Source organism: Labeo rohita, chromosome 7 (assembly GCF_022985175.1).
Source record: "Labeo rohita strain BAU-BD-2019 chromosome 7, IGBB_LRoh.1.0, whole genome shotgun sequence".
NCBI lineage: Eukaryota > Metazoa > Chordata > Actinopteri > Cypriniformes > Cyprinidae > Labeo > Labeo rohita.
Genome location: NC_066875.1, coordinates 44,660,678 through 44,685,016, shown reverse-complemented (window position 1 = coordinate 44,685,016; position 24,339 = coordinate 44,660,678). Strand labels below are relative to the sequence as shown.

The window sequence follows — 24,339 nt, the reverse complement described above, 5'->3', positions numbered from 1 at the left end:
CTGTCTGCCAGCTGCTCTTCATGGTGCTTATTCTCAAAGCATAGATGCATTTAGCTGGATTGCCGCCAGTCCACTTTAATTTCCAATGAGCGGCTGATAAATACTCAGGGACTGTTGCTATGGTAAAGCGAGTGAAATACGCTGCTGTATTAAGTGCTGATGTGATGCTCTGATGATAGATGGCCTCTGCCGGCTCATGATGTGAACCTTTCCTGTGCTGTTCTCCTGCAATAATAACATCTCTCCAGAGAGAGAGAGTTTTGTTTTGCTTTCAGCTCTGAAGAGATGCGCCACATTGCACAATAATACACGTTAATAACCATGGAACAGAACAATGTAAGGTCACGAATGCAAACAGTGATCCGCAATAACGCTTAATGACAAATTACAGCAATTCTGTGGTTCTCTTTTGGTTTTTGTTTGGTTTTGCTTACAAACAGTGATTATGTGATTGTTAAGTCACAAACAACAAAATAGAAACCAGAAATCACTTATTTACAATATCAGTATTTCAACTTGTGACAGTATGAAACTGTACTGATTGTAAATACCCTACACTGCCATTCAGATATTTTTGAATAGTAAGATTTTTAATGTTATTTCTGCTCACCAAGCCTGCATTTTGATCCGAAGTACAGCAAAATCTGAAATATTTTTACTATTTAAAATAATTGTTTTCTATTTGAATATATTTTAAAATGTAATTTATTCCTGTGATTTCAAAGCTGAATTTTTAGCATCATTACTCCAGTCACATGATCCTTTAGAAATCATTTTGATATTCTGATTTGCTGTTCAGCAAACAATTATTATTATTATTATTATGTTGAAAACAGTAGATTTTTTTCAGGTTTCTGTGATGAATAGAAAGTTCAGAAGAACAGCTTTTATCTAAAATTGAAATCTTTTGTGATATTAAAGATGTCTTTATCATATTTGACCATTTTAAAACATCCTTGCCAAATAAAAGTATTAATTTCTATAATTGTTTTATCAAAAAAAAAAAATAAATAAATAAATAAAATATATACTGACTCCAAGCGTTTAAATAGTATGGTGTATAAAGTTACAAAAGCTTTTTATTTCAGTTAAGTGCTGATCTTTTGGTCTTTCATCAAATAATCCTGAAAAAATGTACTCAACTTTTTAAATATTGTTAATAATAATAATAATAATAATAATACATTTTTCTTGAACAGCAAATCAGCATATTAGAATGATTTCTGAAGGATCATGTGACACTGAAGACTGGAGTAATGATGCTGAAAATTTAGCTTTGATCACAGCAATAAATTACGTTTTAAAATATATTCAAATAGAAAGCAGATGATATCGATGTTGTTGATGCTGGTTCTCTGTTGGTGTCACGAATCTGGTCGGTGTCCCGCTGTCCGCTCACCACCAGATGTCACTCTCGCCCTTTCACACACAGACTGTTGCACCACACCCCGGACTACATTTCCCATCAGCCATTACACTTGACCCACGACCAATCAGCGGCGCTATAAAAGCCCCTGTATTTCGCCGTGCTAACCACGGATTGTTGTATTGTTGTTTGCTAGCGTTTTCCTGTTTCCAAGTTCCTAGTTCCCGTGGTTTTTGACTTCTCGCCTGCATTATCGTTTACGTCTGTCTAGCCGCCTGCCTTGTGGATTATCGCTCTCGTTTCCTGGACTATTCTTTCCCACTGCCTGTGTTATTCCTGTTTGCTCCCGTTTCGACCTTGCCTGTACGACCATGTCTTTGTCTCGCCCAATAAAGAGCTTGCATATGGATCCGCTCGCCTCTCGTCTCGTTCATCCTGTGACAGAACAATCCGTCAACAAGGATCCAGCAGCTCAGGACCCTGCGATACAGATCATGCTCCTCAAGCAAGGTGAGCGATCGGTTGAGGAGTACGTTATGGACTTTCATACATTAACACACCAGTCTTCTATGAGTGATCTGTGTTTAATGATCTTTTTCCGTGGAGGGCTCTCTGAACCGTTCGCCTCCTTAATGCCAACACATCAGCCCCATTGGACTATAAGCCAATATCTAAACATTGCACTACATATTAGCGGTTCTTCACTTACTGTGGATGTTGCGGAGAAGCAACGCGATATCGCGCCAGCGCCGGCGCCCGTTCACAAGATGGCGGCCGCGCCGGAGCGCGTTCATACCCTGGCGGCGACAACGGAGCCCGTGCGCAAAATGGCGGCGACTGCGATGCCCGTTCGCAAGATGGCGGCGGCGCCAGTGCGCGCTCACACCAGATGGCGGCGATAACGGAGCTCCGTCATTTCACAGCTGCCTTTCCCGAGTCAAGTCAAGTTTCCAAGTCGAGTCAAGTTGCAGCTGTGTTTCCTGAGTCAAGTCAAGTCTCCAAGTTAAGTCAAGCTGCAGCTGTTTTCCCCGAGTCAAGTCAAGTTGTTATGTCAAGTCAAGCTACTACTGTGGTTCCTGTGTCAAGTCAAGTTACAGCCATCATTCCCGAGCCAAGCACTGTCAAGATGGCCGCCACGCCAGAGCCACTGCACAAGATGGCCGCCACGCCAGAGCCACAGCACAAGATGGCTGCCACGTCAGAGCCACTGCACAAGATGGCTGCCACGTCAGAGCCACTGCACAAGATGGCTGCCACGCCAGAGCTACTGCACAAGATGGCTGCCACGCCAGAGCCACTGCACAAGATGGCTGCCAAGCCAGTGCCAGCTAACGCCATGTCAGCCAAGCCACAGCCTGCTCAGGCCATCTCAGTCAAGCCACAGCCTGTTCACGTTGTGTTTTCTGCTCCTGAGTCTGCACCCATCAGGGCCGGCCTTCCTGAAGCGGTTCCCGAGTCAAGCAAAGTCACAGCCGTGGTTCCTGAGTCAAGTCACGTCCCGCCTGACATCCCAAGATCGCGGCCTATCATGATGGCACATGTGCTGGATTCACCCCTGATGGCTGTACGGGCAGCTAAAATGGCGCTCCTTCACGTCGCGGCTGCTACCCCAGGGTCAAGTCAAGCTTCCAAGTCCGGTCAAACAACAGAGTCAAGTCAAACCAAAGCTCTTGTTCTCCACGAGTCAAGCCAAGTCACAGCTGTTCCTCATGAGTTAAGTCACGTCACAGCTGTCGTCCCTGAGCCAAGTCACGTTACAGCTGTTATTCCTGAAGCAAGCCAGGCCTCTGCAGATCCTCGTGAGTCAAGCCTAGTTGTCAGGTCCTGTCATAATGCAGCTTCCGTCTCCAGTCAAGCTTCAGCGTCCAGTCAAGCTTCAGCGTCCAGTCAAGCTTCAGCGTCCAGTCAAGCTTCCAAGTCCCGTCAAGCTTCCAAGTCCCGTCAAGCTTCAGCGTCCAGTCAAGCTTCAGCGTCCAGTCAAGCTTCAGCGTCCAGTCAAGCTTCCAAGTCCAGTCAAGCTTCCAAGTCCAGTCAAGCTTCCAAGTCCAATCAAGCTTCCAAGTCGAGCAATGTCAAGGCGGCTGTTCCAGAGTCAAGCCACGCCCCGCCTGACGGCCCAGAGTCAAGCCACGCCCCGCCTGACGGCCCAGAGTCAAGCCACGCCCCGCCTGACGGCTCAGAGTCAAGCCACGCTCCGCCTGACGGCCCAGACTCAAGCCACGCCCCGCCTGACGGCCCAGACTCAAGCCACGCCCCGCCTGACGGCCCAGACTCAAGCCACGTCTCGTCTGGCCACCCAGAGCCTTACCATGACCCGTCTGACGGCCCAGAGTCAGGTCATGCCCAGTCCCCAAGTCAAGTCACACCAGACCCCAAGTCAAGTCACATCTCGTCTGACATCCCAAGACCACAGCCTATCGGGATAGCCAGCGCCCTGGACCCACCACAACCTCCCGCTGCTGCTCTACCCTTAATGGCTATTGCCATCTGGTGTGTGTGGGCTGCACATTGTGCTTCTGGGGTCACGTCTGCTCCCAAGCCTGCTCCAGAACTCCTGTCCAAGCACAAGCCTACTCCAGAGCCCCCGCCAGTTGGAGAGGCCGCGCCAATGCCTCCTGAGGTGTCAGCTTCGGCTGTGGATCCTCCCGTGGAGGCGGCGTCCCCTACAGACTCTCTGCCTCTCCCCATATTCTCTCTACCTCCTCTGTCTCTGCTGTTTCCAGGTCCCAGGCCATAACGCGGTTTCCTGCTCCGCCCCAGCTCCCGTCTGGTCACAAGCCTACTCCAGAGCTCCCGTCTGGTCACAAGCCTGCTCCAGAGCTCCCGCCTAGTCACAAGCCAGCTCCAGAGTTTTCGCCTGGTCACAAGCCTGTTCCAGAGTGCCACTTGGTCGGAGAAGCTGCGCCAATACCTCCAGAGGTGTCAGCCATGGCTGTGGATCCTCCCTTGGAGGTGGCGTCCCCTACAAGCTCTCTGCTTCTCTCCCTTCTCTGTTTGTCTCCTCTGTCTCTGCTTTCCCCAGGTCCCAGATCGTAAAGGGGGTCCTGTTCCGCCCGGAGGGCCGCTGCGCCTCCTGTTCCGCCCGGAGGGCCGCTCCGCCTCCTGTTCCGCCCCGGAGGGCCGCTCCGCCTCCTGTTCCGCCCCGGAGGGCCGCTCCGCCTCCTGTTCCGCCCCGGAGGGCTGCTCTGCCTCCTGTTCCGCCCTGGAGGGCTCCTGCGCCTCCTGCTCTCCCTCCGGCTCCGCCCTGGAGGGCTCCTGCGCCTCCGGCTCCGCCCTGGAGGGCTCCTGCGCCTTCTGCTCTGCCTCCTGCTCTGCCTCCGGCTCCGCCCTGGAGGGCTCCTGCGCCTCCTGCTCTGCCTCCGGCTCCGCCCTGGAGGGCTCCTGCGCCTCCTCCTGCTCCGCCCTGGAGGGCTCCTGCGCTTCCTGCTCCACCTCCAGCCCCTCCCTGGAGGGTACCTGCTCTGTCGGTTCTGCCTCAATCACCGGGTCCTCCGCAGGGACCTGGTCCTCCAGCCCTCGCCCTGTCTCACTCCCGCCCCACCGCTCCCCTGGACTGTTACTCTGTTGGAGCGTCTGGAAGCCGCTCCTTGGGGGGCTATGTCACGAATCTGGTCGGTGTCCCGCTGTCCGCTCACCACCAGATGTCACTCTCGCCCTTTCACACACACAGACTGTTGCACCACACCCCGGACTACATTTCCCATCAGCCATTACACTTGACCCACGACCAATCAGCGGCGCTATAAAAGCCCCTGTATTTCGCCGTGCTAACCACGGATTGTTGTATTGTTGTTTGCTAGCGTTTTCCTGTTTCCAAGTTCCTAGTTCCCGTGGTTTTTGACTTCTCGCCTGCATTATCGTTTACGTCTGTCTAGCCGCCTGCCTTGTGGATTATCGCTCTCGTTTCCTGGACTATTCTTTCCCACTGCCTGTGTTATTCCTGTTTGCTCCCGTTTCGACCTTGCCTGTACGACCATGTCTTTGTCTCGCCCAATAAAGAGCTTGCATATGGATCCGCTCGCCTCTCGTCTCGTTCATCCTGTGACAGTTGGTTTTTGTTTGGTTTTGCTTACAAACAGCGGTTATGTGATTGTTAAGTCACTTTGTTTTTGTTTATAACAAATTAGAAACCAGAAATCACTTATTTACAATATTAATATTTCGATTGACTTGTTCAGTTAGACAGTATGAAACTGTCTGGATGTGAAATCATTGTAAATAAATCAGATTGTAAATAGCCTACACTACCAGTCAGACGTTATTGTACAGTAAGATTTTTAATGGTTTTTAAATAAATTTCTTCTGCTCACCAAGCCTGCATTTTTTTTGTCCAAAGTACAGCAAAAACAATACAAATCTGAAATATTTGTACTATTTAAAATAATTGTTTTTTATTTGAATGTATTTTAAAATTAATTTATTCCTGTGATTTCAAAGCTGAATTTTTAACATCATTACTTCAGTCACATGATCCTTCAGAAATCATTATAATATTCTGATTTGCTGCTCAAAAACATTTATTATTATTATGTTGAAAACAGCTGAGTAGACTTTTTTCAGATTTCTTTTATGAATAGAAAGTTCAGAAGAACAGCATTTATCTGAAATAGAAATCTTTTCAATTCAATTTAAAGCATCCTTGCTAAATAAAAGTATTAATTTCTATACCTTTTTTTCCCAAAAAAAATAAAAAATAAAAAATCATACTGACTCCAAGTTTTTGAATGGCATAATGTATAATGTTACAAAGGCTTTTTATTTCAGTTAATGCTGACCTTTGGATCTTTATATTCATCAAAGAATCCTGAAAATAATGTACTCAACTGTTTAAAATATTGTTACTAATAATAATAATAATAATAATAATAATAAATGTTTTTTGAACTGCAAATCAGCATATTAGAATGATTTCTGAAGAATCATGTGACACTGAAGACTGGAGTAATGATCCTAAAAAATCTTTAAAATCACAGGAATAAATTACATTTTAAAATATATTCAGATTGAAAGCAGTTATTTTAAATAGCACAAATATTTCACAATATTACTCCTTTTGCTGTATTTTGGATCAAATAAATGCAGGCTTGCTGAGCAGAAGAGACTTTAAAAAAACATTAAAAATCTTACTGTTCAAAACCGTTTGAACTGGTAGTGTATATAACAGTCACTCCTACAGCAACCAAATAATAATATCAGCATTGGGTAAGTTAATCTAAAAATGTAATTAATTACTAGCTACTAATAATATCTTTAACAGTATAATTAGATTACTTAATTATTAAATTACTAATTATTCTCTAAAAAGCATTACATCTCACCAAGTCTATATTTATTTGATCAAAAGTACAGAAAAAGCAGTAATACTGTGAAATATTTTTACAATTTAAAATAACTGTTTTCTGTTTGAAAAGATTTTAAAATATATTTGTTTTTCTGTGATCAAAGCTGAATTTTCAGCATCATTACTACAGTCTTCAGTGTCACATGATCCTTCAGAAATCATACTAATATTCTAACATTTCTTGTTATCAGTGTTGAAAATGGTTCTCCTGGTTGTAAAAAGGCTGCTTTAGCATCTCAAGGTAATGAGGAAAGGCCGACAAATATCCTAAAGCATACCTGTACATTGAGCATTAGCAGTGGGAATGTTCTTTCTTCACAAAGTAAACAGTTTGTTCGATTTCCATTCGTTTGAGAGTTAGACTGTAGTGTACAGTGAGTTCTGCTTACACAGCCATTTGAGCAGAGCAATTAGTCTTAATCTCCCAGTGAACATCCAACGCAGTCACAGATGGCACTCCAACACACAAGTGCGAATCAATTCTGAGGAGAGTTTCCTCACACACGCGCGGATCATCAGCATTCAGCCGGCGATTCTTTCTGTTGTTCATCAGGTATAATTAAGATATTATGTGGAGAACCGCAGAGACGAGACATGATTGAGTCTTAATGACGCATCACTCAGAACCCAGCCCACAGGGACTGATTACGAGATATTTTAATTACTTTCTGAACCTGCCCTTCATTGGCAATACTTTGACTGTGTATTTATCGGCTCTGTCAGTGATGCATGAGTAAAATAACTGTTGATCAGAATACATTTGCAAATGCAAGTATCATGGAAGCCCCGCCTTTTAGTTACAAGAGCCAGTCAGCTTTGTGCACATGCACATTAGCTGCTTCAGAACAAAAATACGTTTTTGTTGTGATTTGAGCTAAAGAAGCAAACCTTATTATACCATTGTTGTCTGACTTTATCACTAATTCGAAATATATTATTGAGACACAAATCATGACAGAATGTTTTGGAGATTTTGCTCATTTTTGGCATTGACTTGCCTTAGGGGAACTTTGGTCATTTCTCACTTCCTTGCTGGACAAAAGCAGTTCAGTTGCTTAGAAATATTCATGATTTTTAGGATTTTCATAAAATCCTATTAGAGCCATTTGTTAGTGAAAAAGACTATATTTACGCTGTATCTCTTTGATTCACTAAAAAGAATAGTTTTTTTTAAGAATCATTTGTACTTGACCTTGACTGCGCTGTATGTTTGATTCACTAAAAATAATCTGTTTATAAGAATAATTTTTACGTGGCCTTGACTGTGCTGTACGTGTTTGATTCACTAAAAAGAATCGTTTTTTTAAGATTCATTTATACTTGACCTTGACTGCACTGTATGTGTTTGATTCACTAAAAAGAATCAGTTTATTAGAAACATTTGTTTTCTGTTTCATAAAGCCATTTGTTCATGAAAATGACCACACACTTGCACTGTATGTGTTTGATTCACTAAAAAGAACTGATTTAAAAGAATCATTTGTTTGTGAGTGGTGCACTGGCTGCGCTACATGTTTGATTCATTAAAAAGAATCTGTTCAGAATAATCATTTGTACGTGAAGATGAACCTGCCTGCACTGTATGCATTTGATTCATATTTAAAAAAAAAAAAAACAACATTTGAGCTGTTTGTTTTCATTATTTTAATATATATTTTTGAACAATCATTACAGACAGTTTTGAAGATTTGAAAGAACTGGTGAGTTGTTTTAGCAAACAATTTATAAAGGTTAGTGGTTTAGAAAAATAGATTGCATAACCAATTTTGTGTGAATTTATGTGTTTTGTGAATCATTTGCACATAGTGAAGGCAAAACACTGAGGCATGACAGCTGTGCACTAGCAAAAATATTTAATCTAAAAAGAAAGCTGTCATCAGCATTTCAAATGAGTCTACCTGCATATTTTCTTACTATGATACACAGACAGACATGCATATGCTACACTGTTCAATGGAACAAGCTAATAGGGAATGTGTCAGATTTCCACCTGCTTAAATGAATTGTCTTTGCTTTCTCTGACCTGAGCCTGTCAGCACTTTATGGGTACAAATTAATCGATTCTTTTCATTTGGGCTGCATATGAATAACAGTGTCTTTGCTAAAATGCAGCCCTCCACTTCGCTTTTGACTTATTCATAAGTTTGCAGACCTTTATCTTCCTGATCATGTGGCGCTGCATTATGCATGTCCACGAAGCCGGCCTATATGTATAGTGACTGAAAGTGGAGGGACAATAAAAAAGTTAGAACATGCCAGGAAAGAAACTGGTATTTTGTACCGCCTGATCACCAATGACTGTAATTTCAGAAATGGACTGATATGTACACTTCAGTAAACCTATACTCACTGATTTAATAGACATCAGCTATTATGTAGCACTTTCATTGTGCTGCTGGTAATAGAATGCGGTATGTAATTAGATAATCCTGTCAAGTCTAGGTTGCAAGCTGGTTATTAACAGAAAAAAGTTTCAATCACAAAAAAAGATTCTGAAGATTAATTTACTTGGCCGGTGAGAGGCTCTAATGCATTGTACTAACATAATGTGCTGCTCTCTGCTCACTATGCAAATGGCAAATGTAAGTGACCTGAACAATGATTACAGAAAGGCTTATTATGCAAATGAAGTCATATTCTAAAAGATGACATTCCTTGTTGCTGCCTTGTCAATACAACCATGCGCTGCAATATAAAAAGAACCGGTTCATAAGAATCATTTGTGCGTTCATATGACTCAGTGTTTGATTCACTACAAAGTACCGGTTTGTAACCCAGGTGAAAACAAGTGCACTTCCATAATGTACAGAAAAAGTATGTTAAAAGCACATTTTAGTTCATATTCATGTTCCCCCAAAATAGCACAGTTGAGTACACTTACATGATCTTAACTTTATCTTAAGAAGCAGGCCATAATAAAGAATAATTTTTAGTATATTAATTACACAATTAGTGCGTGAAAATAGAGCACTTCAAGCATTTTTTTCACCTAGGAAATGGACTGGTTGCGCTGTTTGTGTTTGATTCACTGACAAGAATTGGACGTAAGGATCACTTGTATAAGAGTGAGACTACCTTGACAGTGTTGTATGCATTTGATTCAATTAAAAAAGAATTGGTTCAAAAGAGTCATTTGTTTGAATATGACTATCCTGAGCGTGCTGTGTGTTTGATTCACTAAAAAGAACCGATTCAAAAGAACAAGTTACTCATGTTTCTGACTTTGTTGACTGTGTTGTAGGCATTTGATTCAGAAGAGTCATTTGTTTATGAATATGACTATTCTGAGTGTGCTGTATGTGTTTGATTCACTAAAAAGAACCAGTTCATAAGAGTCATTTTTTTTTTGTGAAAATGACCACACTGTCATGCAGTATGTTTGATTCACTAAAATGAACCGATTCAAAAGAACAAGTTGCTCATGTATCTAACTGCCTTGACAGTGTTGAATGTGATTGATTTACTTCAGTTTTACTCTTACTTTGATTTACTTAGTTCAGAAGAATCATTTGTATGTTTATATGTCTATCCTGGCTGTGCTGTATGTGTTTGATTCACTACAGAGTACCAGTTTATAAGAGCCATTTGTTTGTGAATATTGCACTGGTTGCACTATTCGTGTTTCACTGACAAGAATTAGACATAAGAATCATTTGTATATGAATGAGACTGCCTTGACAGTGTTGTATTGCATTTTATTCAATTAAAAAAGAATTGGTTCAGAAGAGTCATTTACCCTGACTCCGCTATATGTTTAATTCACTAAAAAGAACTGGTGCATAAGAGCCATTTGTTGGTGAAAATGACCACACTGCCAGTCAGTATGTGCTTGATTCACTAAAATGAACTGATTCATAAGAAGTCCTTGACCAGCAACATGACCAGCAAAAGACCAGCATAAACCAGCATCAAAACATCCCTAACCAGCATCCCAGCATCAAAACATACTTATGGGTCTTGCATCTGGTCTCATCTGCGTCCAGCTATTTTTAACTCTGCAAAACAGCTCGTTTTGCTGCTTGATATTGCAAATTGGTGTGTCTTACCAAATTTAGGGCCCGAGAACCAATGGTGCGAATTGGTCAGTTTCTTCTTCTTCTCCTCCAAAATGAATCACATTTTTGAGGGCCTAAACATGCTCGAAAACTCATGAAACTTTGCACACACACCAAAAGTGGTGAAAATTTACATCTGAAGTGGGTTTCAGAAGGGGGTGTGACAAAATGTTTTTTCGGTAGACACATGTAATACGCCAATACCTACAATAAAGTGGAGGACTTTAGGTAAGAAGTCCAAAACCCAACATAAGTCTGTTATTTTGAATTTTCTTGGCAAGGTTTGTGCTGTTTTTGCCATTTTCAGGTGATGTTTTTAAAAATAACTCCTCCTAGAGATTTAAATAGATCACATTTGTTCAGTTTAATCTAAAGCCCTTTCTGATGTTAAATTGTGAAGATCTTGAGTATTCACTGAAGGGCGTGTCCATGGCGGCCTGACAAACTTCAATGTTTTGCCATGAAACAGGAAGTTGTTATAATTCAGGCATACAATGTCCGATCTGCGCCAAAATTCATATGTTTGATAAGAGTCCTGTCCTTAGATACATGTCCATGACCATATTCAGTTATAGACATAGCGCCACCTGCTGGCAACAGGAAGTGGTATGTTTTACGCTGTAACAAACTTCTCATAGAGATTTAATGAGATCAACATTATATTTGGTCAGTCTACTCTAAAGGCCTTTGCGGTGTTAAATTGTGAAGATCTTGAATTTTCGTAGAAGGGCGTGTCCGTGGCGGCGTGACAAATTTTGATGTTTCACCATGGGAATAGAAGTTGTTGTAACTCAGCCATACAATGTCCAATCTGCACCAAACTTTACATGTTTGGTAAGAGTTCTGGCCTGAAGACATCTAAAGGCCAATATTCAGTTATAATAATAGCGCCACCTGTTGGCAACAAGATACATCATGTATAGGCTTACTTCTGCTTTGAAGAATAAGTTGGATAAAAGTTTCACTCTTGGGAATTTCTTTTATTCTTTAGTCAACAAATTGCAGCGCACACACTCAGCGTGAACCAGGTGACAAGGTAGACATTAAATACAGTTTGATATCTTTTCCTCCGCGCGCAGCACGCGTTAATCGGAGCAATAACCATTACAGCTGTGCCGTCATTACAGGATCAGAATGAAACACAGCTTCACATTTATCCCACAACAAAAAAAATGTTTGTTTTATTGCGGCACCATTTAGTCAGATCTCGTGTTGTCCAGACAGCTCCAATTAATTCATAAAACGATCCATTATCCAAAATGTTGTCATCACAGCTGTCGGGTACAAAATTGTTTGTTTAATCAGTGCAATGTACGTGTCTGTTGGCAGAATAAACAAATAACTGAATGTCGAAAGCAGCCGTGGGTCATCTGTCTATCACAAAGTGAAAATTAGCATGTAATTTGTTGCTGAAATACCAACGTTGAATGTTGATGTTCACTAGGTCATCACAGAAGAGTGCTGACTGACAAAATTAGCTTCATTTCCAGTGTACATCAACACAACTAGCTGACGTTTATGGGGTATCCTACAGATGGTAGCTGTATATTTTTGCTACCAGTTCAGCTGTGCCTGGATGTGTGATTGTGGAAATCTTAAATGTGAGATTGGAGTGCGGCTTACCCTCAGGATAGATGGGTGAGTGACATGATGTGTTCAGTAACAATAGCATCAGGACAGGGCATCTTTCAGAGGCATCAGCGGGTATCTGACCTCCCACTGATGCCCTGTCATCACTCCGCCCAACAGTGACATTTTTTAGTTAGAATAAATGTGCCCCATCTGCCCTGTGCAAATTTTTTTTTTTTCTTTGAAGATGGACTTTGATAAGAATGAGGTGAGAAGCTTTAATTTATGTGCAGGAGGAAGTTCGTTAAAAAAATCAGGGAAATCTTCAAGGTTTTATCTTGGGTTGGGCCTCAGTGCTAGGGGTAACGCATTACAAGTAACCTGAGTTATGTAATCTGATTACTTTTTCAAGTAACTAGTAAAGTAACACATTACTTTTAAAGTTACAAGAAAATTTCTAAGTTACTTTTTCAATTAAGTAATGCAGTTACTCAGCTTTCCCATTTATTACATCCTATTCTTATTCATATATGCGTCCTATTCTTCATGCAGTCCAGAATGGCAACACAGCTGAGGGTTTGTTTGAGCAGCGCCCTCTAATGTATGAAGTGAATTTACATTTCCTTCAGCCTGAAGCTTTATTCATTTCACTTTTAGTGTGAAAAGGCTTTTACATTTGCTAAAAAATAGCAAGCCGATACCAGATGAGAAAAAGTAACACAAAAGTAACGTAACACATTGCTCTAATTTAGTAATGCAATTAGTTACTTTTTAGGAAGTAACTTATTGTAATGCATTACTTTTAAAAGCAATCAGAGTAAAAATTGTTTCAAAGTGTTTTTTCATTGATGCTTTATTTATTGTTTTACACTATATTTACTCAATACTGAACTCAGCATAATTAACAACAAAAACATGCATTGTTGTCAGTGCTGTTTATATATTCATAACTGATATGATTTTGTTACTTGACTGAATAAGCACAATCATTTTTTTTTAGCATCAGTTGATGCATTTTGCATGTGCATAAACACTTTTTATTGCAAAAACATTATAGGGGTGTAACAATATTCCATGTCACAATATATTGCAATACAAAAATGCAACAATATTTATTATGGATTGTGACAAAATATTGTATTGTATATTGTATAATTGTATATTTTTTTTATTTATTATTTAATAGAGTATTGTATCTTGACATCAATATTGAATAGAATGGTGACATCAGTGTATAAATATAAAATATAAATATAATCAGTTTTTCTGATTATCATGTTACACCAGAATTGAGTCTCAGATTAAATATTCAGTCATCTAAAATACTGACATCATTATTTTCATGGCCATATAATAAATACTCTTTGAATTTAAACATTAGACCTCTAGTGAAATGTGCTTAGACACAATAAAAATAAGTGTTCCTCCTCAAGCAGTATTTTTCAGTAGCAGGACACATTTATGGACATTCATGAGGTCGCTAGAGAAAAGATGTGTATATAATAACCATATCTTTGATGGAAACGATATAAGCTTCAAGTACTGCAGCCTTTGGCCATGTTCCCGTATTACTGTACAATAGAGCTACACTGCCCCCTTAAATATATGCCTTTTTGTTTTACAGCAGCTGTTTGTAGCACTGCATGAAATCATTTTAACAATATTACAGTTAAATAGTACTGTTAGATGAGGTTTCAAAACAGAAGCTCATTGGGGTGAAGTTAAGGTCTATGAAAACTGGTTGTGCTGTTGTTATTTGAAATGCATGAAAATTGCTGATAAAATATAGATAACTGTGACAGATGCACTGTTTTTCTACTCATTTATTGCTCTTATTTCAATGCACTGAGGTTTTGGTCTGAGATCTTCGTTTGTATCATGTTGTGTTTATGCATTTATGCGAGCTTGAGGATCTTATTAAAAATCCCATCAGCTTTAGCACGATACTGTAAACACAACATCGCTCAGTTCACTGGATTTTTATCTGTGAAACAACATAATTAAAATGTTTCACTGTTTTCTCTATTGCTCTCCTTTAAAATCTAGTTTAAAAATCTAGTCGAAATGTAAAAAAAAAAAAAAAAAAAAAAAAAAAAAAAAAAAAAAAATTGTTATTTGGATGTCCAAAATTTTTTATTTTATTTATTTATTTATTTATTTATTTCTGCTCAATGAAGTTATGGCATCTTCCTGCATTAAATGCAATACTATTACTTTTTGTCTCAGCGTTTAAAGACTTAAATGTGACCCTGGACCACAAAACCAGTCTTAAGTAGCACAGATATATTTATAGCAATAGTCAACAATACACTGCGTGGGACAAAATTACAGATTTTTCTTTTATGCCAAAAATCACTAGGATATTAAATAAAGATCATGTTCCATGAAGATATTTTGTAAATTTACTACCATAAATATAGCAAAACTTAATTTTTGATTATTAAAGCAATGTAAATGTGACATAAACCACAATGAATGTGCTCTACTTTACGTTCTTTTGTCTGTTTGCTTGCTATTATTGTTACATCTGTTTGCATACTGTGATTGATATATACAATTATGCACATAACATAAAAAAACCAAATAATTACAAAGAAATGACAAGTACAACTTTGAATTAAACATGACATTCTTAAGTCGAAAGACTGACTCAGATTTTTATAGTTTTATGTATATCTTTTTTTATTATTATTTTTTACAGTCTAGGTTGTTTTATAGTGTCTACTGGAAGCTTTTACAGAGGGATATTCTTCTGAGGTCGTGATGGGGAAGCGGAGAGCGCTGTATTGATTGGACGGGCATCACGTGAGTGTCTGGGAGGCAGAGATGGAGAATGAGAGGTGATGTCGCTGTGATATTTGTCAGTCCATTCAGGCAGAATGTAATCTCCATGGGTGACCCGCAGGTGCCCATCTCAGTCGGCCTGGAGGTCAGCAGCAGCCTAGAATGTCAACACATACAAAAGCACTGAAACTTACAGTGGCATTTTATGGACACTTCTACCTGCGATCAAAGGTCTTTTGTGGCAATGATCAAGTCTACTGGGAGGCTGCAAACAGAATTTTACACTTATGCATTTTGACAGACACTTTTATTCAATATATTAGCATTCATGCATTTGTCGGATGATTTTACTCAAAGCGATTTTGTATTCAAGGTATGTGTTTCACAAGTTCATGCATTCCCTGGGAATCAAACCCATGACCTTGGTGTTGCTAGCACCATATTTGAACTACAATGCCATGCATTTGATTCAGATAGATTTAGGTTGGTTTCTCTTATCCATTCCCTAGGAAAGGAACCCATGACCTTGGCGTTGCTACTGCCATGCTTGAACTTGTTTACTAAATGTTTTATTTTATCTGTTATCATTTTTCATAATTTTTGTTCTGTGTTTTAATGAGACACATAAATATGTCCCAACAGTGGCTACACTGACTCACATGTACTTAACTCTCTAAACTATAAGAAAGAAAGATCATGAATTGATAAAATTATCAAAAATAAGTTGTTTTTTTTTAATGAAAATTTAGTAGCAGGTTGACAAAGAAACCCAGATTTTAGAACAGAGCAATAGAGAAAGAATTAGTGAAATATTTTGGTATTTGGAAATAAGATAGATGGATAGATTAGACACTTAAATTTAAAGACATTTACTCATTTTGAGCTGTGAACAGTAAAAGTGTACTTTTGAAAAGTTGCCATCAACAGATTCTATTAATTAGCTAGTCAGATCACCCTTATGTTTTCAAGCATATCTTTCTCTCTTTTTCTTGTATTGTGGAGCACAAATACACACACACACACACACACACACACACATGGGAATCAATTGCACATTGAGAAGTACAGCTGCAGGCGTCACTGCGTTGACCTGAACAGACCAGCATATGAATGTTTAAGAACACAGTGTTTTCTGCTGCTCTTACTCTGATAACATTCATCGACTATTCATATCAGCAAGCGTTGACTCATGACTGAATCACATGGCTATATTTGCAGTGACCTTTTTATAATTGCACTAACTTAAAGATGCTTTGGTTTATATAAGGTTTATGCCAAAATGAATATATATATATATATATATATATATATATATACTGACCAAAATTATTACCAATAATTATTAATTATAACACAACACTTTTGTTTTTGTCCCCATTTTTCATGAGCTGAACTCAAAGATCTAAGACTTTTTCTATGTACACAAAAGGCCTTTTTCTCTAAAATATTGTTCACAAATCTGTCTAAATCTGTGTTGGTGAGCTCTTCTCCTTTGCCGAGATAATCCATCCACCTCACAGGTGTGGCATATCAAGATGCTGATTAGACAGCATGATTATTGCACAGGTGTGCCTTAGGCTGGGCACAATAAAAGGCCACTCTAAAATGTGCAGTTTTATCACACAGCACAATGCCACAGATGTCCCAAATTTTGAGGGAGCATGCAATTGGCATGCTGACTGCAGGAATGTCCACCAGAGCTGTTGCCCATGAATTGAATGTTCATTTCTCTATAATAAGCCGTCTCCAAAGGCGTTTCAGAGAATTTGGCAGTACATCCAACCGGCCTCACAACCGCAGACCACGTGTAGCCACACCAGCCCAGGACCTTCACATCCAGCATCTTCACCTCCAAGATCGTCTGAGACCAGCCACCCGGACAGCTGCTGCAACAATCGATTTGCATAACCAAAGAATTTCTGCACAAACTGTCAGAAACTCAGGGAAGCTCATCTGAATGCTCGTCGTCCTCATCGGGGTCTCGACCTGACTGCAGTTTGTCGTTGTAACCGACTTGAGTGGGCAAATGCTCACATTCGATGGCGTCTGGCACTTTGGAGAGGTGTTCTCTCCATGGATGAATCCCAGTTTTCACTGTACAGGGCAGCTGGCAGACAGCGTGTATGTCGTTGTGTGGGTGAGCGGTTTGCTGATGTCAGCGTTGTGGATCAAGTGGCCCATGGTGGCGGTGGGGTTATGGTATTTGTGAACAATATTTGAGAGGAATAAGCCTTTTGTTTACATAGAAAAAGTCTTAGATGTTTTTTTTTACAGTGTTTGAGGTTGGTAAAATTACACAAAAGTGTTTTCTTTCTGAATGTGTGTTAAAATGTAATTAATTTTTGTGATGCAAAGCTTAATTTTTAACGTCATTACTCCAGTCTTCAGTATCACATGATCCTAACATGCAGATTTGCTGCTTAAGAAACATTTATTATCAATGCTGAACATAGCTTAATATGTTTGTGGAAATGTGTTACACTTTTTTTTCAAGATTCTTTGATGAATAGAATGTTCAGTGTTGGAATAGAATGTTTTGTAACATTGTAAATGTCTTCACTCTCACTTTTGATCAGTTTAACACATGATTGCCAAATTAAAGTGTTCATTTTCAGACCTCAGACTTTAAAAAAGTAGTGTATTGCATTTATTTAATATAAAATGTTACATTCTGGTCTATTTTGACCAATAAGAGAGAGAGTGTTGTGTGTCATGCACAGGGGGACCTGGTCACTCTCTCATTGGTTGACTGCTGTAGTCTCCGCCCACTCCTCCTCCTCCGCCACTGAAAAATAATCAAAGTTCACAGCTGCTCTGGTTTGAAGTTCCTGTCTGTGGTAGTTCGGTGTGGGTTTGTTTCACTCTGTGGTGGTCAAGGCAGAGCAATGGCTGCATAACCTTAAAGTCAATCTTTCTCTCAAATCTGTGTTTCCTCTCTGCAGTATATGGTAATATCATTTTTCCTCGTTTGATCTCCCACCTCATCTGTGGGTTTTGTGTTCCTTGAGTTCGGGCTCCTCAGTGGGTGTTGTGTTTCCACAGAAACTTTATTCATTTAAAAATCACTTTTTTTGAGTTTTGTTTTATTACCCATTTCTTTAGAGTCTTTCCAGCTTATTTACCCACCTTGTTTAATCTTCCAGAACGAACAAAGTGCAAGTTGCAACAAACATTAAAACTGTTCCATGCTGTTTTGTGTGACTTTAAAGAGTGGAATAGGAGAACAACAGACACAATCTCATTTATTCGTGAGTGATTGCAAAATGAGGCATCGTCTTAACATGAAGCAAATGTATTTTTATTAGACTACAACAAATGCTGCTGCACAGTAGCAGCAAAAATGTTTAGTTCATGCTTTCGTGTCTAATGTTTAAAGTGATAAAAATAAACAAAATCCAAATATTACAGGAATAGGAAAAGCTTATTTTTATAGAATCTGTATATAAGGCAGTCATTAACATTTATTAAGATAAGTCATTAAATTTGAAGACATAATTAACTGAAATGCCTGAACTGTAATGAATAGAATTACAATTCATAAAATAGGCTAAGTGGTTTATATCGGCCATTTTACAGAATTGGTGCAAACTGCTGTCCCAAAACACACATTTAAAAAGCATTTAAGTATTCAAATCTTAGATGTTTACTAAGATCCTTTTATTATCTATTGATACCCACAATAATATTTAAAATATCAGTAAGCTTAATATATATAAAATCATCATTCATGGGTGCTTTCAGTCGGGAGGTGGCTGTCCTGAACACTAACGCTTACATGTCAACTTATGAAAATGATATACAAATATTTTTTGCATTTTATTCCATTGTTATTTTTAAAATATCTCTTTGATTTTTTTTTTAAGTAAAGCTCAAAAAATATTTATTTTATATTTTCTTGAAAATTATGAAACTTTATGTAAAAAAAAGTGTCCTGCATTTTTCATGTCACTGCCAATACAGTTCATGTTTTAGTCTATCATTTTGAGGTAAATGTGTTCAATAGTATGAAAAAATGTGTGTGTGTAACTTTAAAGAATGTCACTACCGAACATCATTTTTCTATAATTAAACACTTTTTTTGGGAGTTATTTTATTACATTTAGTTGTTATATGTGTTCCACTGTTCAGAACTGTTCTAGCTAACCATGTGCTGATTAGCATCTTTGAGCTAGCTTCAAAAGTATATAAAATTATCACTGCCGAAACAGTCACGCTCAAAACCTGTCATCATTGTTTCGGCAGTGAAAAAGGCAACACATAATCCTTTATTTGGGGGAAATAAACAAAATTTTAGTACAGTTATGAAGTTTCTTTTTCTTTTTTGTATTTGAGTATGTTTAGTCTTTTAGTATGTGGGTTAAAATTCTGTAATGTGATGTGGTCGCTACCGAAACATAGGATGTTTTGTCAAAAATAAAGCATACTGAATTATTAACTAAGATGTTATGATAGTGTTTGGTTCCACACAGTTACCAGAAATGTGTATACCTTGGATATTATACAATTTGCATACATACAACTTTTGAACCAATGACTTTGAACCAATTTTGTAGAATGGCCCATATATCAAGTAATAGTTTATAAAAAAATAATTAGAAAAAAGTAATAGGCTTTTATTATTGATTATGTAGCACGTTAAGCGAATTTGTAAAAGTTTAAAATTGATTAATTTGTTCATTAGTGAATGTTTACATGTTATCACACATACATTGTTGTTTAGCTGGTTATCGTGGCTCCATTAGCACCTGCTGGCTGATTCTGAAATTACATAATCAGACCAAAGCAAAAAGCATCTTTCTCCATTGACAGCCATTCAAATAAAAACCCTTTTTTCCCCCTTGTCTATAGATGGCACAAAATCTCATCTCAACACATAATGAATTTTCATTTTTGATGTTATTTGATCTATTTGTGTGTCTGGACAGTGAAAAGATGGCCCTGAATGGCATGTTGTGAATACGTTTTGTAATTCATGGGGTTATTATTCAATAAATCCATGATTAAGACATACATTTCAGGCTATTTTAGTAGTCTTAGCACTATTGTGCCTCCTGCAGCAACTTCTTGAGGACTGTAAGAACTCTCAAGAAAACTTTAGCTTTTGCTCTCTTTGTTAGATGAATGACTCTGTGAATTGACACTGTAATGAGCAGTGCACTGGAGTGTGTGTGTGTGTGTGTGTGTGTGTGTGCGCTGCATACTGTGAGTGTGTCATACTGTGTTGTAGTGCAATATTGGATTTCTTGCTGCAGTCTTGTTCATTTCTTCAGGTGTTCTGCTGACTCCTGCTTTGTGTTCCCTTAGGACACAAACACACACACACACACATTCACACTCGTGTATGTTGAGTGAAAGCCGCCAGTGTCCATCACAGTTAAACAGCTCGTCTAATGAGGCGTGAAAAGCAATTGAGACAGAGCTGGGCTTTAAATCCAACCGGCTCTGACTCATATCAGCACTCTCAGGCGCATGGCCGATGCTGCATACACTGCATTTCACAGTGTTTTATTCAACATTAAAAGAAAAACAACCTTGGCAGCAGTCGTCCTTTCACAAAGGCTCTTCAGAAGTCAAAAGTACAGAACAAGTGGAGACGCACTCACTCCTCATATCCGGCTTGTTTACTACAGTATATGTTTCTGAGTTACAGGCATGTTTTTGAGTTATTTCTTGCATGTTTGCATCATTGCTTTTCATGCCATGTCTTTTCTCAGGAATTAAAGCCCCAAGTCCCTGCAGGTTTATTTGATTCCTAATGTTTTATGTATAACATGTCAAAACAGCAAAGGTGGCAATGAATTCTTTCAGCAAAACGTCAAAAGCCACAGCAGCCACTGCTTTTGCAGTGCAGTACATGTTGAACATGGCATAGCATTTAATATCAAAGGTAATTGCAATTGCATAACATATTGCAACATCATTTAATTTCAGTAGTGGTGAATGTGACATGTTGTGGATCATTGCATGCAGAAAAAAAGACTAATTTTGTTAAAAGTATTTGCATATAGTGCCTTTAATCAAAACAAACACTTATCAATTCTTTGAACACATACTATGTTTCTCCATCAATATGCAATATTTATTTTTTGATATGCATGTGAAAGTACACCAGAAATAACCTCTTTTTCCTTAAGGATAGCCTGCAGCAATGCAGATTAATTGGCTTTAAGTCATATATGAGATCGTTTGAATTATTAATAAGAATTCCAAGGGCTCATCTTCAGCGATGACATCATCCGCCTCATGTCATTAATAAAGAACATCATCAATCTGCTCTTCATATCCTCTTAAAGACAGATGCTCTCGAGCAGCAATCATACATGCCCGTCAAAGCCTCCTGTATTAACTGTGTCACCGCTCAAGCATGTATAAATGTAGCATTTCAGCAACGGGCCATGAATACTTAGTTTATGAGTAGCAGACACTGAATAAGTTGACCTTTATCTGCACCCAGCAGAGAGGGAGCGAGAGCAGCGCTTTATAATCCGGCTGCTCTAATTGGTATTATTCTGACAAACCCCCCTCCCACAGTCATAGTAGAGTAACAGGACTTAAACTGTTTAGAAAATGCACATTGCTTTTGTCTCTTGCAGAATAAAGCCTTATTGCTTTTTATGTTTGTAGGTCTAATGAGCAGGATCACGACATTTTGAAAACAAATGCAAACGCAGTACATCCAGTGCAATAAAACTGATTATACGACAAACAATTTTAGGAAATTTCATTTACATTTGCTTGCAAATGCAGACACTAAAAATAAACTACCTTCATAAACCTTTAAGATTATACAAGATAATGCAAACTGAATTAGCCAAATTAATTGTTAATTTTATTATACTTCTCTCTCTTTGTCTCTACATATACAGTATATAGTAATATTGTGAGATATTATTAAAGGGCTCATCGAATGCAAAGTTCACTTTTACATGTTGTTTGAACATTAATGTGTGTTGGCAGTGTATGTACAAATCTACCCTATAATGATAAAAATCCATGCAGTGCTTTTTAATTAGTCTGTAAAAATAATAACCCCTTTCACACCAACAGAGGCCACTCCCACAATAGTTGATTGACATGAGCGTCTTACCTCAGTTCAGCTGTAACAGTCAGACCTCCATTGTTTTCGATGCCGGAGCAGGGATGTAAGTTAGACAAAAAATATCTCAGATTGAGCGATTGAGGTGTTGTGTTGCTGGATGTAATAATGAACATAGTGGTTGTCATTTACTCCCGACATCTGAGCTGCTGAAGATGCAGTGGATTACATTTGTTTGTGAAGGGAATGTGGCTCCCGATCTACATAAATCCATGTTCGCACAAATCATTCGTGATCCAGCTTCACCGACAGCAGAAGTGAGTATAAGGTTTTTTTTTATGAATCTCTGCAATCACCTTTTCTAATAATGTGCTAGTTAGCAAGTCTTGCGGCTAAACGCACTAAATGCCGCTAGAGTAAACAAGCAGCAGAGATAAGAGAGGGGTGGGGCGAGCAGAGTTCATTTGCGTTTAAAGGAACAATCCCTCAGAACAGGATGGTTTTTGCAGAACTTATTTTGACAAGGTAAAAAAGGTGTTGTTTTACACAACCATTGAGAATTTTTAACCAAAATATATTACAGACTTTCCATTAAGACCCTAAAGAATCATTTCAACTTGTGAAAAATGGGCATCCAGTGACCCCTTTAATTTAAAAGGCCTGTGTTTTAAAATGTAGTTTATTCCTGTGATGACATTCATCAAATAATTTCGACAAAAATATTTTCAGCACTGAAAATTGAAATGTTTTTTAAGCAGTAAATTAGCATATTATAATGATTTCGGAAGCATCATGTGACACTGAAGACTGGAGTAATGATTTTGAAAATTCAGCTTTGCATCACAGGAATAAATTGCATTTTAAAATATATTCATGTGGAAAACAGTTATTTGAAAGTGTAATAATATATCACAATATTATTGTTTTTACTGTATTTTTGATCACATAAATGCAGACTTTGTGAGTAAAAAGTGACTTCTTTTTAAAAAACATTTAAAAATTGCAATTGTTCCAAACTTCTGAATGGTTCTGCATATATTTACGCTTATTAAAATATGTTATTATTAATCCTAAACGTAAAATCTAGAAATTGTTCATGCACAAAGTCTCATCGCACTCCAGCACAGTAGGTGGCGATATATACACCTAGTCCAACTTAAGTTGGTTCACAACCTGCTGAAGAAGAAAAAGAGGAGCCATTTTCAAAGCTGGTGAGTTTTGCTTGCATCATTTGGTGTTTTTTCTTGTTTAGCAGGATTTTTTCTGTATGCATGTATGCATTAAATAAAAAATCACACTGTAAATGTCAATACAATTCATATTTGATTTTATGCACTATTTACAGAAGGTTCATATCACTGACTGTTGTAATATTTGTTGATTAAGGCCATGACTAGTGACATTAGCAGCCATGATGATTTGAAATGTTACATTCTGTCAAAAATGATCTGACAGGATGGAAGAGAAAGGTATAAAAAGGTAAAAGTTCTTTATATTCAAATGAAAGTGCTTTCATAATCATAAGTGACTCCTGGTGTGTCTGGCGCTAATTGATTCATCCGTATACCTTGTGAAATTCCTCATCAGGGCTAATGAGAAGATAAGTGTGCTAAACTCGGAGGAGGCAGACAGTGAGGCGTTCAACTCGAGGCTTTTATCTGCGCTCCACTGTTCTGCTTTAATCAGTGCTGTGACTCAGGGCCCGTATCAGATTGACTACAGGCCTAGAAAGTAAACATGTTGTAAAGCTCCTTTTTGTTTCTTATTTACTTTGCTTTTCCCTGGTGTTCTCGTGATTTGGATGTGATGTTCTCGCCCCAGAGGCCCCATTCCAGTTCAGAATATGTCCTTTTACTTGTTTTTCCGTCAGTAAAGCCTTCATTTTAATTGATAATTGTGACAGTTTTGCACTTTGTTTTTACAGAGTATACACAAGGATGCACGTTATTAATATCAAATCAAGATCCATTGATATGCTTTTCATGCTAGAGTCCAGTATTGTGCTGGTGTAAGTTCTCTGGAGAAATAATATTACCAAGCAAACACTTTTGAAGAAATTTTTAGCAGCATAAACTCTTAAATCCAGTTTTTAGCTGTAAATTGCTCTTTTATAGGGTTTTAACTTGTTGAAAGCAGAAAAGCCTGAAACATGAAAACAACCAAGGAGCATAAATGTCAGCATAAAATA

At 38.5% G+C, this 24,339-nt stretch overlaps 1 long non-coding RNA gene across 1 annotated transcript; it reads left to right on the top strand.

Annotated features, from left to right (window-relative positions):
* The first annotated feature begins 23,290 nt into the window (after nucleotides 1-23,290).
* Nucleotides 23,291-24,010, top strand: LOC127167986 (uncharacterized). The gene is made up of 3 exons (XR_007828052.1): nucleotides 23,291-23,362; nucleotides 23,538-23,630; nucleotides 23,739-24,010. It is a non-coding gene; the product is annotated as an uncharacterized LOC127167986 (long non-coding RNA).
* Nucleotides 24,011-24,339: the final 329 nt, after the last annotated feature.